The sequence below is a fragment of the Arachis hypogaea genome, chromosome 9 (genome assembly GCF_003086295.3).
Source record: "Arachis hypogaea cultivar Tifrunner chromosome 9, arahy.Tifrunner.gnm2.J5K5, whole genome shotgun sequence".
Taxonomy (NCBI): Eukaryota; Viridiplantae; Streptophyta; class Magnoliopsida; order Fabales; family Fabaceae; genus Arachis; species Arachis hypogaea.
In genome coordinates, this window is record NC_092044.1 from 84,854,282 (window position 1) to 84,868,504 (window position 14,223).

At 36.3% G+C, this 14,223-nt stretch overlaps 1 non-coding gene across 1 annotated transcript; it reads left to right on the plus strand.

Annotated features, from left to right (window-relative positions):
* Window positions 1-1,319: 1,319 nt before the first annotated feature.
* Window positions 1,320-1,423, plus strand: LOC112714214 (small nucleolar RNA R71). Its single transcript, XR_003159168.1, has one exon. It is a non-coding gene; the product is annotated as a small nucleolar RNA R71 (small nucleolar RNA).
* The last annotated feature ends 12,800 nt before the right edge of the window (window positions 1,424-14,223 follow it).

The window sequence follows — 14,223 nt, forward strand, 5'->3', positions numbered from 1 at the left end:
CTAACACGTCCTCTACTATTCCATAAGCTTGTCTCAATGAGTTGTCTGCCAATTGTAATGAGAACAAGGCAAGTTGTACCTCAATGATCCCCAACTTCTCCATTACAGAGAGTGGCATAAGATTTATCCCTGACCCCAGATCACATAGAGCTTTTTCAAAGGTCATGGTGCCTATGGTACAAGGTATTAAGAACTTGCCAGGATCTTGTCTCTTTTGAGGTAAACTTTTCTGAATCCAGGTGTCTAGTTCACCAATGAGCAAGGGAGGTTCACTTTCCCAAGTCTCATTACCAAACAACTTGGCATTCAGCTTTATGATAGCTCCTAAATATTGAGCAACTTGCTCTCCAGTCACATCTTCATCCTCTTCAGATGAAGAATAGTCTTCAGAGCTCATGAATGGCAGAAGGAGATTTAATAGAATCTCTATGGTCTCTATATGAGCCTCAGATTCCTTTGGATCCTTAATAGGAAACTCCTTCTTGCTTGAGAGATGTCCCAGGAGGCCTTCCTCACTAGAATTTTCGTCCTTCTCCTCCCTTGTGCATTCGGCCTTATTAATCACATCAATGGCCTTGCACTCTCCTTTTGGATTCTCTTCTGTATTGCTTGGGAGAATACTGGGAGGAGTTTCAATGACTTTCTTACTCAGCTGGCCCACTTGTGCCTCCAGATTTCTGATGGAGGATCTTGTTTCACTCATGAAACTGAAAGTGGCCTTTGACAGATCAGAGACTAGATTGGCTAAATTAGAAGTGTTTTGTTCAGAATTCTCTGTCTGTTGCTGAGAAGATGATGGAAAAGGCTTGTTATTACTGAGCCTATTTCTTCCACCATTGTTAAAGCCTTGTTGAGGCTTTTGTTGATCCTTCCATGAGAAATTTGGATGATTTCTCCATGATGAATTATAGGTGTTTCCATAAGGTTCACCCATGTAATTTACCTCTGCTATTGCAGGGTTCTCAGGATCATAAGCTTCTTCAGAAGCTGCCTCTTTAGTACTGTTGGATGCATTTTGCCATCCATTCAGACTTTGAGAGATCATGTTGACTTGCTGAGTCAACACTTTGTTCTGAGCCAATATGGCATTCAGAGCATCAATTTCAAGAACTCCCTTCCTCTGAGGTGTCCCATTATTCACGGAATTCCTCTCAGAAGTGTACATGAATTGGTTATTTGCAACCATGTCAATTAGTTCTTGAGCTTCTGCAGGCGTTTTCTTTAGGTGAATGGATCCACCTGCAGAATGGTCCAATGACATTTTTGAAAATTCAGATAGACCATAATAGAATATATCTAATATGGTCCATTCTGAAAACATGTCAGATGGACACCTTTTGGTCAACTACTTGTATCTTTCCCAAGCTTCATAGAGGGATTCACCATTTTTTTGTTTGAAGGTCTGAACATCCACTCTAAGCTTGCTCAGCTTTTGAGGAGGAAAGAATTTATCCAAGAAATTCGTGACCAGCTTATCACATGAGTCCAGGCTATCCTTAGGTTGTGAATCCAACCATATTATAGCTCTGTCTCTTACTGCAAAAGGGAAAAGCATGAGTCTGTAGACTTCAGGATCTACTCCATTCGTCTTTACAGTCTCACAAATCTGCAAGAATTCAGTTAAAAACTGATAAGGATCTTCAGATGGAAGTCCATAGAACTTGCAGTTTTGTTGCATTAAGGCAACTAATTGAGACTTAAGCTCAAAATTATTGGCTCCAATGGCAGGAATGGAGATGCTTCTTCCATCAAATTTGGACGCGGGCTTGGTAAAGTCACCAAGCATCCTTCTTGCATTATCATTATTGGGTTCGGCTGCCATCTCCTTCTCTTGTTCGAAATTTTCTGAAAGGTTACTTCTGGATTGTTGTAATTTAACTTCTCTTAGTTTCCTCTTCAGAGTCCTTTCAGGTTCTGGATCAGCTTCAACAAGAGTGTCTTTTTCCTTGTTCCTGCTCATATGAAAGAGAAGAAACCAAGAAAAGAAAGAGGAATCCTCTAATCTGGGCAACAAGATGAACCGTCAGTTGTCCATACTCGAACAATCCCCGGCAACGGCGCCAAAAACTTGGTGGACGAAATTGTGATCCTCAAAATTGGTCTCTTTGTATTTGTATGAAATCAAAAATACCCCAAAGAGATCATGGTATGATGAATTGGGATCTTAATAATCCCTGGTAATGGCACCAACAGTTTAGTGTTGTTGTTGGACCAAAAGAGTTACAGGCACTGTTAGAGAAGCTCACAACTCCGTTCAACTTAACCAGCAAGTGTACTGGGTCATCCAAGTAATACCTTACGTGAGTAAGGGTCGATCCCACAGAGATTGTTGATATGAAGCAAGCTATGGTCACCTTGTAAATCTCAGTTAGGCAGATTAAATAGTTTATGATGAGTTCGAAAATTAATAATAAACATAAAATAAAATAGGATAGAAATACTTATGTAAATCAATAGTGGGAATTTCAGATAGGCGTATGGAGATACTGTGCTCCTCTTGAATCTCTACTTTCTTATTACATTCATCCAATCCTTCTTACTCCTTTCCATGGCAAGCTGTATGTAGGGCATCACCGTCGTCAATGGCTACTTTTAATCCTCTCGGGAAAATAGTCCTATGCGCTGTCACTGCATGGCTAATCATCTGGAGGCATCACCCTTGCCGATGGCTACATCCCATCCTCTCAGTGAAAATGGTCCAAATGCTCTGTCACGGCACAGCTAATCATCTGTCGGTTCTCAATCAGGTTGGAATAGAATCCATTGATTCTTTTGCGTCTGTCACTAACGCCCAGCCTTCAGGAGTTTGAAGCTCGTCATAGTCATTCAATACCGGAATCTTACTCGGAATACCACAGACAAGGCGCCCGGCCTAAGGTAGAATGGAAGTGGTTGTCAGTCACGCGCGTTTATAGGTGAGAATGATTATGAGTGTCACGGATCATCACATTCATCAAGTTGAAGTGCAACGTATATCTTGGAATAAGAATAAAAGAGAATTGAATAGAAGATAATAGTAATTGTATTGAAACTTGAGGTACAGCAGAGCTCCACACCATTAATCTATGGTGTGTAGAAACTCCACCGTTGAAAATACATAAGTGAAAGGTTCAGGCATGGCCGAGAGGCCAGCCCCCTGAATGATCAAAAGACCGAATGGCCAAAAGATCCCTAATGAACTAGCTGCTAGGGTTTACATGAGTAAGTAATTGATGCATAAATCCACTTCCGGGGCCCACTTGGTGTATGTTTGGGCTGAGCTTGATCTATCCACGAGCTGAGGCTTCTCTTGGAGTTGAACGCCAAGTTATAACGTGTTCTGGGCGTTCAACTCCGGGTTGTGACGTGTTTCTGGCGTTTAACTTCAGACAGCAGCATGTACTTGGTGTTGAGCTCCACTTTACGTCATCAATTCCCGAATAAAGTATGGACTATTATATATTGCTGGAAAGCTCTGGATGTCTACTTTCCAACGCCGTTGAGATCGCGCCATTTGAAGTTCTGTAACTCCAGAAAATCCATTTTGAGTGCAGGGAGGTCAGATTCCAACAGCATCAGCAGTCCTTTGTCAGCCTCCCATCAGAGTTTTGCTCAAGTCCCTCAATTTCAGTCAGAAATTACCTGAAATCACAGAAAAACACACAAACTCATAGTAAAGTCCAGAAATGTGAATTTAACATAAAAACTAATGAAAACATCCCTGAAAGTAGCTTAAACTTACTAAAAACTACCTAAAAACAATGTCAAAAAGCGTATAAATTATCCGCTCTTCATTAACCAAGCTTTTTAATGAGATTTTAAAGTCAAAGAAAATTCATGATGAGTGGAGAAAAAGTACCTTGGTACCTATCTACAAGAATAAGGGGGATATACAAAGTTGCAGAAACTATAGAGGAATCAAGCTCATGAGTCATACGATGAAGTTATGGGAAAGGGTGATAGAACGGAGGTTGAGAAAAGAGACACAAGTAACAAAGAACCAATTTGGATTTATGCCAGGAAGATCCACCACCGAAGTGATATACCTGTTAAGAAGGATGATGGAGAGGTATCGTAGTAATAAAAGGGATCTACATATGGTGTTTATTGATTTGGAAAAAGCATAAGATAGGGTGCCAAGGGAGGTCCTATGGAAGGTTTTAGAAAAGAGGAGAGTAAGGATCGCATATATTCGTGCAATTAAAGACATGTATGATGGGGCCACAACTAATGTGAAGACTCAAGGTAGTGTGGCAGAGGAATTTCCTATTGGTATAGGATTACACCAGGGATCATACTTAAGTTCATATCTTTTCACATTAGTCTTGGAAGTACTCACAGAGCACATTTAAGAGTCTGTGCCATGGTGCATGCTTGTTGTCGATGATATTGTCCTTATGGGAGAGTCAAGGGAAGACCTAAATAAGAAGTTGAACTTATGGAAAGAAGTTCTAGAAGTGTATGGTCTGTGCATAAGTCGTAGCAGGACGGAATACATGGAATGTAAGTTCAGTTTAAGAAGGGAAAACCCTAATAAAGAGGTGAAGATTGGAGAAAACATCCTACCAAAAGTTAAAAGTTTTAAGTATCTTGGGTGCATCATACAGGATAATAGAGAGATTGAACAGGATGTAAATCATAGGATCCAAGCAGGTTGGTCAAAATGGTGGAGTGCATCTGGTTTTATATGCGACAAAAAAGTGCCTTTAAAACTAAAAGGTAAATTCTATCGCACTGCTATAAGACCGGCTATGCTTTATGGTACAGAGTGCTGGGCGGCCAAATGGGAGCACGAACATAAGCTGAGTGTGGTAGAGATGAAAATGTTGAGATGGATGAGTGGTCATACTCAATTGTGGAAAAGATGGTTGAATCGCGTCTCAAGTAATTTGGACATGTGAGAAGAAGACTGACAGAACACCCAGTTAGGAGGGTGGATGAGATGGAAGATGGACAAGGGGTTAAAGGTAGAGAAAGACCTAAAAAGACCATCATGAGGTGGTCAAACGAGATCTACATGTAAACGGTCTCTCTGTAGACATGATACATGACAGAGCATAATGGCGTCGTTTGATTCATGTAGCCGACACCACCTAGTGGGACAAGACTTTGTTGTTGTTGTTGTTGTAATGCAATTTTATATTTCCATGTCTTTTTATGTTTATCTTAGTTGCTATTATTGATTTCTTGCTCATGTTAGTTATAGCTTATTAATTCTTGCATTTTGTGATGTTTACTTTTATTTCATTCTAGGTGTTTGATAAAATGTTTCCATTAGTATTAGGGTAGTTTTCTATACTCTTGGCCTAGGCTAAGGGAATTGGGTGACCTTGAGTCATTGGGTCTAATTGAATTGGTGATTTGAGAACCCTTAGTGGTCAATTTGATACCCATTAACACTAGCCTACTACTAAGTCAATTAGTAGCTAGGTTGGGACTTATAGATTGATGTTGATCAAGCCTATTTGACTTACTTCAAGCATAGAAGTAGACTTGATGGGTTGGTCCCTCATAATTGTCAATGGTTTGTAGACAATGATGGTGATCTCAATTTCTATGCCATAGCCAAGAGTTCTTTTCCTTTCCTTTATTAGTTAATTGTCATTTACTTTCTTGTTATTTACTTCTCTTATCAATCACCCAATCAAACTCTCTTGTCCCTTCATAGCCAATAATTGAGCACTTCATTGCAATTCATAGGGATAACGGCAAGGCGTGGCGGTGGCTGCGCAGTAAAGAACGGCGGCGCAACACCTTTCCCTCTCACCTGCAACTTTCTCTTCTCTCACTTGTGAACTCGATGGAAATGGCCATGGAAGCTTCTCGGACGGCGATAGTGGCGCGAATGGCGGCGATAGACTTTTGCTCAGTGGGCTTGACGACAGCGCGGCAAGGACGGCGGCGCGGCAAGGACGGCGGCGCGGCAAGGATGACGGCGCGGCAAGGACAACGATGGCGAGCACAACGACGACAACCCTCCCGCGGCGGTGGTGGCACAGTTGGCAGCGTGAATCCCTTCTTTCTCCTCGCGTCTCTCTCTCTGCCCGATCTCTCTCCTCTGCTCGTGCATGATAGCGGCTCGTGAACGAACCAGGGCTCCTCGCGTAGCAGCTCCTCGGAACCGTGGCGGCGGCGTGATGACGGCGCGGTGACATGTTGCGGCGCAGTTTTCCCTCTCTTCTTCCCTCTCTGTTCTGCGTTTCTTTCGCTTTCTTTTTTTTCTTGTTTCTTTCTTTTTTCTTTCTGAAGGGGATAGGGTTGGGGCAAGGGAGTGGCGGCGTGGAGTGGTGGTAAGGTGGGGTTAGATTAGGTTAGAGGTAGGATAGTAAATTAGGTTTCTAATCGAGAATTTTGGGATTTGATTTGGAGCAAATTGAGTTTTGTTTAATTTTAATAAAATTAAGAGATATTATATTAAATTAAATTTTAAATTAATTTTTTAAAATTATTTTAAAAATATTATTTAATTATTAATTTGTTAATTAACTTTTAATTAAATATTCTAATTTAAAATATAAGATAATATAATTAATTTTTTTGTTTATAAGAATTAAAGTATTAAATTTCAGGATCTAAATTATTTAAACTAAATTATATAAAATTCTTATTATTTTATATTTGTTAAATTTTATAATTTAAATATAGAAAATAATTTAATAATTATAAAGTCAGATAAAATTTTAAATTATTTTAAACTCAATTAATTAAAATTTATTTTAATTATCTTTAATAAAATAATTTTTTATATTAAAGTATCTAATGAATAAATAAATCATAATTAGCCCTTAATAAGATTTTTTTTGAAATTTCTGAGTCTTACATCTTTTAAGAGTTTGTCATTGATAAATAAATTGTTGTATACCTAAGACAGAATTTGAACTTCTGACACTAATTTAAGTGGATAAGTGAGTTGACTATTTGACCAATATAAATTAGTTCTATTTTATTTGTTTAATTAAACAGAATTTTACCTTTAAAATTAAGTCCGTTTAAAATTTATGCAAAATTCATTTATTTTTTTATTTGTATTTTTCAAAAATAATTTAGTATTCTTGCAATATTGTTTCCTATTCGACCCCAAGACAACTTGATTTGAGACATTAAAAAAACTTGTTTAAGGGTTTTGGCAAAAAGAGGGGCATTTTTTGTGAAAAAAAATTTAAGCCTAAAATTGAATTTTTTTTAATATAAATTTAAAAAAAAAAAAAAAAAAAAAAAAAACAAACCAACCCGTTAAACCCGCGAGTTGGTCATAATCGGTTCAAACTTGAAAATTGAAATTTGTGAACAAACAAAATATAAATGGGCCAAACTATATAATTTACGAGTTTAGATAAGTTAGACTTAAATAAACGTTAACATTTATTTAAGAAGTTTTAAAAGTAATTTTTTTTAAATTTTTTACTTATAAAAAGTAGTAGTATTAGTATTTAGTATAATTTTTAAAAATAAATTACAATTTTTTAAAAAATTATTTAAAAATTTATAGAGAAGTTAAAAAAAATGACTTTTCTCATAATACTATTATTTTTTTATCACATTTCTATAAAATAAACATTTTTAGAACTAAAAACTTAAATATAAAATAAATTATTTATAAATTACGTTTAATATAATCATTTATTATTTAAACTATTTTATCAAAATCAACTTAATTAAACTGTTTAGGCAAATTGAGTCTAAATTCATCCATTTGACAATCCTATCAAAATTCATGCTCTAATTTTCTGTTAGACTCAGTTCTTATAGTTAGGTAATAGTTTATTAATGTGTTGATGAAAAGGCCAAATTTAAATGTTAGTAATTTTTTAACTTTTAGATGTTAATATAATTTATTAAAAATATTTCACTAAAATATTTTTATTTTTAATAAAAATAAAAATAAAAACCAAATTTTCAATAAGGGCTTTCTCACAAATATCCCTAAATAATTTTTAATTTCTTTATATTTAATTAAGTATTTACTTTTAAATAATTACATAATGCAGAAAATAATTAGAATGTAATACTAAACATCGTCATCAAAATCAAGAAATAAATTACAACATTTTCGTTAATAGTAAATTAGTAATAATTATTTTTTAATTACTAAACTAGTTTGCTTTTTTCTCGTCGGTGGTTAATTTAGAAACAGGGCTAGAAAAATAAGTTAAAACTACACATTGATTTAATAAATTAACAATTCTTTGTAGAATACTACAACTTTTTTTTAACTAAAAAAAAGAGAACAAAAAGGAAGAGGAAACTAAGATAGGAGAGGCATCAGTACAACATAGACTGTAGATTATATATATAATACACAACAAACACATCATATGACTTTGAAGAAGTTAACGTGGTTTGTTTTTTTAATTTCCAAAAATTAATTATTATTTTTTGGTTTTGTTAGATAAATAACAATTTTTGTAAATAACATGAATAATGTGTTTAAAAATAGTCCAAAATATAAAAGATACACTGTACTCTTACAAAAATCACAAATAGAAAGAGAGCTTACCATATGTATAACTGCATTGTTCACTAAATTTATTGTCTCCTGTACTTTTTCTTAAGGAAAAGTCAAGGAGACCAGCAATTTTATTCAAAAGAAAAGTGAATAATTTTATACTATTGAATGAAATTTTATACCATTAAAAATATTATTAATGACTATTTAATGACTACAAATCACAAAATTACTGATCCTAGCACTCCTCTTTTCGGCAAATATATGTTCGACATAAAAAGAAAGCACCTTATATATATTTTCTTGTATTTTGTTGAAAAGTAAAGAGAAATGATGGGGCCAGCACTTTTGTTAAATTCTGGCTAATACTTAACTATAAAAAAAAAATTAAATAATTCTATACTATTAAAAATATCATTGATACCTATTTAATGATTAAAAACCATAAAATTTATTGACTCCTGAACTTTCTTAAAAATAAATATCAATGCTTAGATAAGAAATAAAAAGATGTTTCCTCTAATATAATCTGAATAATGATGACAATGAAAATCGATGTAATTTTAGTTTTAAGCATTCCAGCAGTTGTTTTCAACTTATGGTATTTTAAGTAGCTTCAGCTGTAACTAGTAAGCAAATTTGTATAATTAAAACTGAAAACTAGAAAAAATTATAAAAGATACTTATATTTAAACATGTGAATAAATAGGACATAAATTATTGCGTTAAAAAAAATATTAAAAATTTTGAATATGTCAAAAAAAAGAGAAAATTAGTATATGGACTATGTTTGTTAGTGACATTCAATTTTAAATACTAAAATAAATCATTTAGTATAAAATCAAGAACTAATTTAGTGTATTTATAATGTGACATATCAAATAGTATGTAGACAAATTATATTATGCCATATATTAAGTACTAAATAAATACTTAAGTAAATGGTATTGTGACATTTGATATTACTATTCATGCCAGTATGTCATGTGTCACTAATTAACCTATTATCATATTATTATATATAGCTAAATTATGATATCACATATATCACTAATATATTAGAATTTTTATTCTAATTATGGTCCAATTTGTTAATATAGAAATTAGTTTGGACGGTGTTATTATTATTGATTAATTATATTGGCGGTTCATCTGTTTTTTTATGGAAAGAACATGATTGTTCATAAACTTTATAAAGTTTGGGTCCCCAATTCTGATTACACAATAATAAACAAACACACTTTGATTCCATCTGGTTCTGTGATTCAAGAATTGGAAGTTCCAAATTAAATCAAAGAATTTATTGGCAATGCTGGAGGTACGTAAATTACTGGGCAATTTACCCAAATAAATAAATTTGGTGAAAGCTTTACTCAAATACACAAAACAAATTTCACTTACGTTTTTGTGCAATTTCCACTTTATGTAAACTGTGGTAAGCTACCACGGTTTCTGATTATAACGTAAACCGTGGTAAGCTACCACGAATTATGCTTTTTTTGTTTTGTATGTAAACCGTGGCAAGCTCCCACGGTTTACAAAGAGAGAAATATAACCATAAACCATGGCAAGCTCCCACGGTTTATGAAGGGGGAATTTTAATCCTAAACCATTTATGTTAAAGTGTTTTATTGCATCACTGTGGTATCATTTAGACTGCGCATGATAATTGTGACATAATACATGTATATAATAGAAGCTCAAACCGCTTAAACTATCAAATACATAGCAGATAACATATTAGACAATTCTCAAACCTTTTTAACTATCAAATACATGGCAGATAATAAATTACAGAAGTCTGAAATACATAAGGCTAAATAGCATGCGAAGAACATAAACTAATATAGGGACCGGACATGACAATATGACATAACTAATCAGAATCCTCAATGGTGTCGTTGTCATCATCGTCGAACTGACCGAGCAGGTGACCTCTGGTGCCACACAATGGAGAACGCCTCACCCTCCTAGGTCTCTGCTCTGCCGCTGGTCCTGATGGCTGTGCGGGAATGCCACTGAATGCTGAGGCTGGGGTCCCTCCTAATGGGATCCATGGGTCAGTCGGCGATGCTGCAGGCTCGTTGAGGTCAACGGCCAACTGAGGAAGAACATCGTAAGTCTGTGGCTGCGGATCAGCAAACTGGGGCTGGTCGTCAGGCATCTGTGGCTTATAATGGGTCCCATCATCATCCATGAGCATGTCTGCTATATCCCTATAGAACTCTGACTCAGTAACAGGATCATCGATGTCCATCCCAACAGCCGCGGTGGTATACCCAGCAAACGCATCTGGGACGACATTCCCAAAGAGCTGAGAGCTACTACCCACATCGTAGGTCGGCTGATCCATAGCTGAGGCTGAACCAACTACATCCTCACCAACACCATGCTGAGTGCCCTGATCATCAACGGAAGGTACTCTACCTCGAGCCCCTCCACGGCCGTCCCGCCCTGCCTGTCGTCTGCCTCTACGTCGAGGAACACGAAAATCCGCCGCATCTCCATGATCAGCTCTAGGGATGTCCTCCTCTAAACGGTCAGCCAGCTCTCGCCACTCTCGATCCGTGGTACGGGTGCCTATACGCCGACGCCGATCGGCTCGTCTGTTATCTGGTCTGTCGTAAACGTGCACTCTAGGAGGTGCCTGCGACGACCCTCTGTGACGAGCCTCCTCAGTCAACACAATCGGCTTAGGATCCTGAAATGCAACATCTAGGGATAGGAATCTGTGCGCCACATGGCACCACCACTCCAGGTAGTCTGATGATGGACCGGAATCAAGGACTCGATCGACCCAAATGACTGAATGAAGCCGGTTCTCCCAATGCTGATGCCACTCCCGATAATAGGTGGGGAACCACCTGTCCCCACCCCTGCCATCCTTTGCATGTAGCCAATCTATGTTCAGAGCTGGCTCAGGGAGATGCTGAAGACCACTAAACTGCGGTAGAACCCGGTCGACCTGATGCCACTCAATCGCAGCAAAATATATCAGGCTAGTGACGGCCGTCCATAGCCTACGGTGCTCGTCGGCTAGTATCTCCGGATGAATAACAGCACCAACCTCGGCAGAAGAATAAGGCTCCCACACAAACTGTATCGAAATAGTAAGGGTTTCGTCAAAGCATGACACTTAACATAAACCACTGAAACTAAGGGCAATAACTAAATGACTCACATCGTGGACCCGCAATCGATCCAACGAAAGGCATGCAGACACTAATCTCTGATCCCCTGGATCGTTCCTCGGCATAAACGTAGCCCACCTACAATTTTAATTGAAATCATGTCATAACTAGAAATAACACATGATGTTGAACAACTTGTGAACCGAAAATAATAAACTGTACCTGGAGGCAAGAGGAAACCCGAATACATCAAACCCACTAGGCCTCAACGTGGGAAACCTCCAGAAAATCCAAGACTGTAGAAGCTGTAGCGGCCCGGCCAAGTTAACAACGTTTTTGTTCGTCCCACGACAAAGACATCTATACAACCAGGCCAGTGCAGCCGAACCCCAGCTATATCTGCCCAAGTCGTCTAATGATGCCAAATAAGGCAACCAACGAAGGTGGATCCGGTTTGCATTTTTCTCCGCAAACAGCTGAGACGACAATAGCATCATAATATAAGCACGTGCGTATATACGCACGGTCTCATTAGTAGCATCTGCTGGGAGAACCCGGAACCTCTCATGGAACCATGTGTAGCACACTGTCATCTGCTTGACTTTATTCTATGGAGGTAATTCCCCAAACAACTCGCGGAACCATACCCATGCTGGTCTACCCTGCTCCATCAGATTCTCAAACTCAGTCAGGCACCCGCTGACGGGCTCACCATCGATCGGCAAACCCAGTTGATATGCCACATCTTGCAAAGTAATACTGCACTCACCAAAGGGCATATGGAAGGTGTGCGTCTCAGGACGCCACCGCTCAATAAATGCGCTAAGGAGAGGCTCATTAACCTAGAACCACTAGCTGTTCAGCCTAGCCAAATGATACAAGCCCGCCGTCTCCAGGTAGGGTATAATCCGGTCGTGTAAGGGCATATTCTGTTGTCTCCTAACGCCGCTAATCACCTTAGCAGGCTGCAAAATGTGGGCAACAAAATCCCTCAACATACGATCATTACTAATAACATCAGACGTAATTTATAAAAAATTATTACAAGCCTCACATTGTTTTTCTTAAAACCCTAATTATAGCAATAACAGTGATTATAATAATAAGCGGTCCAATTCTAACAAAATCTAAGAGTAACAATAATAACTACCATTATCAGAAACGAGGACAACAATAATGATAATAACAATAACACTACTAATACTATGCACACACAATAACAACAAAAATTAAATGTAAAAAAATAATTTTACTAACAATAACCATAAAAATATTATATAAATAGTAATAATAAGAATATTAATAATAATAATAATAATAACTAACCTCGGCGTCAATGTATCCAGCCACGTGAGCGACGCCATTTAATCGGTACAAGCGATTCTCATCCTCCATACTCCACCAACTAAACCTCTTTCCAACCTTCTTTACTTTCCACAGATTCTCTCAAACCAACAACCCCCAAATTTTGCTTTGTGTCACAAATGATCCGTGAGAAGCTTTAGCGGATTATGTATTTATAGGCACTCACACGTAAACCGTGGTAAGCCATAGCGGTTTACGTGCAGCTCGCATTCTTCATAAACCGTGGGAGCTTGCCACGGTTTATGGTTATATTTCTCTCTTTGTAAACCGTGGGAGCTTACCACGTTTTACACACAAAACAAAAAAAGCATAATCCGTGGTAGCTTGCCACGGTTTATGTTATAATTAGAAACTGTGGTAGCTTACCACGGTTTACATAAAGTGGAAATTGCACAAAAACATAAGTGAAATCTGTTTTGTGTATTTGAGTAAAGCTTTAACCAAATTTATTTATTTGGGTAAATTACCCTAAATTACTGATTTTATAAAATATCTAACATGTGGTATCAGAACCAAATTGTCTCTGCCTTGCCATTTCAAAATTTAATTACTGTGCATTATTTTGATAAATTATTTTCAAAGAAAAATGTATAGTATGAATTTTAAAATAAGTAAGAAAAATCATTGAAATAAAAATTGACGTACCATAAAAAGAGAATAATAAATAATATTCCCAGAAGGAATCTTCTAAATTTGTGTGGTAATTGTTCTTTATAATAAAATAATTTTCTATGATTCCAATAAGTTTTCTTATTCTTGAATATAAAAAAATAATAAAAAAGGAGAGAAGAAAAAAGGAAAGACGGTAAAAGAGAGAAGACAGAAAGAACTTATTTTAATGGATAGATTTTATTTGTTATATAACATTAAATGCTTCCTACTTTTACGTTGAAGTTGATGGGCTGTTATATAACATTAAAGGAGAGAAGAAGAAAGGAAAGACGGTAGAAGAGAGAAGACAGAAAGAACTTATTTCAATGGATAGATTTAATTTGTTATATAACATTAAATGCTTCCTACTTTTAGTGGGTTTCAAAATTTAAATTTGTTATAAAAATTTAAATTTTGGTTGGAGTGAAGTTTGAACTTGGATCTTCTAAATATTGGCAAAATAATTGTCTATTAGGTCATCTTCACTTTTGTTATTAATTATGTTATTGAATTTATTTATTTAATGATTATATTTTCATGCAATATAAATTCTTCCGCTGCATATCATGTTGTGATTAATATATGATTTATTGAGGAGTAGCCACAGCATCCTTGATAATAATTATATTTAAAGAAATCACATAAATATTA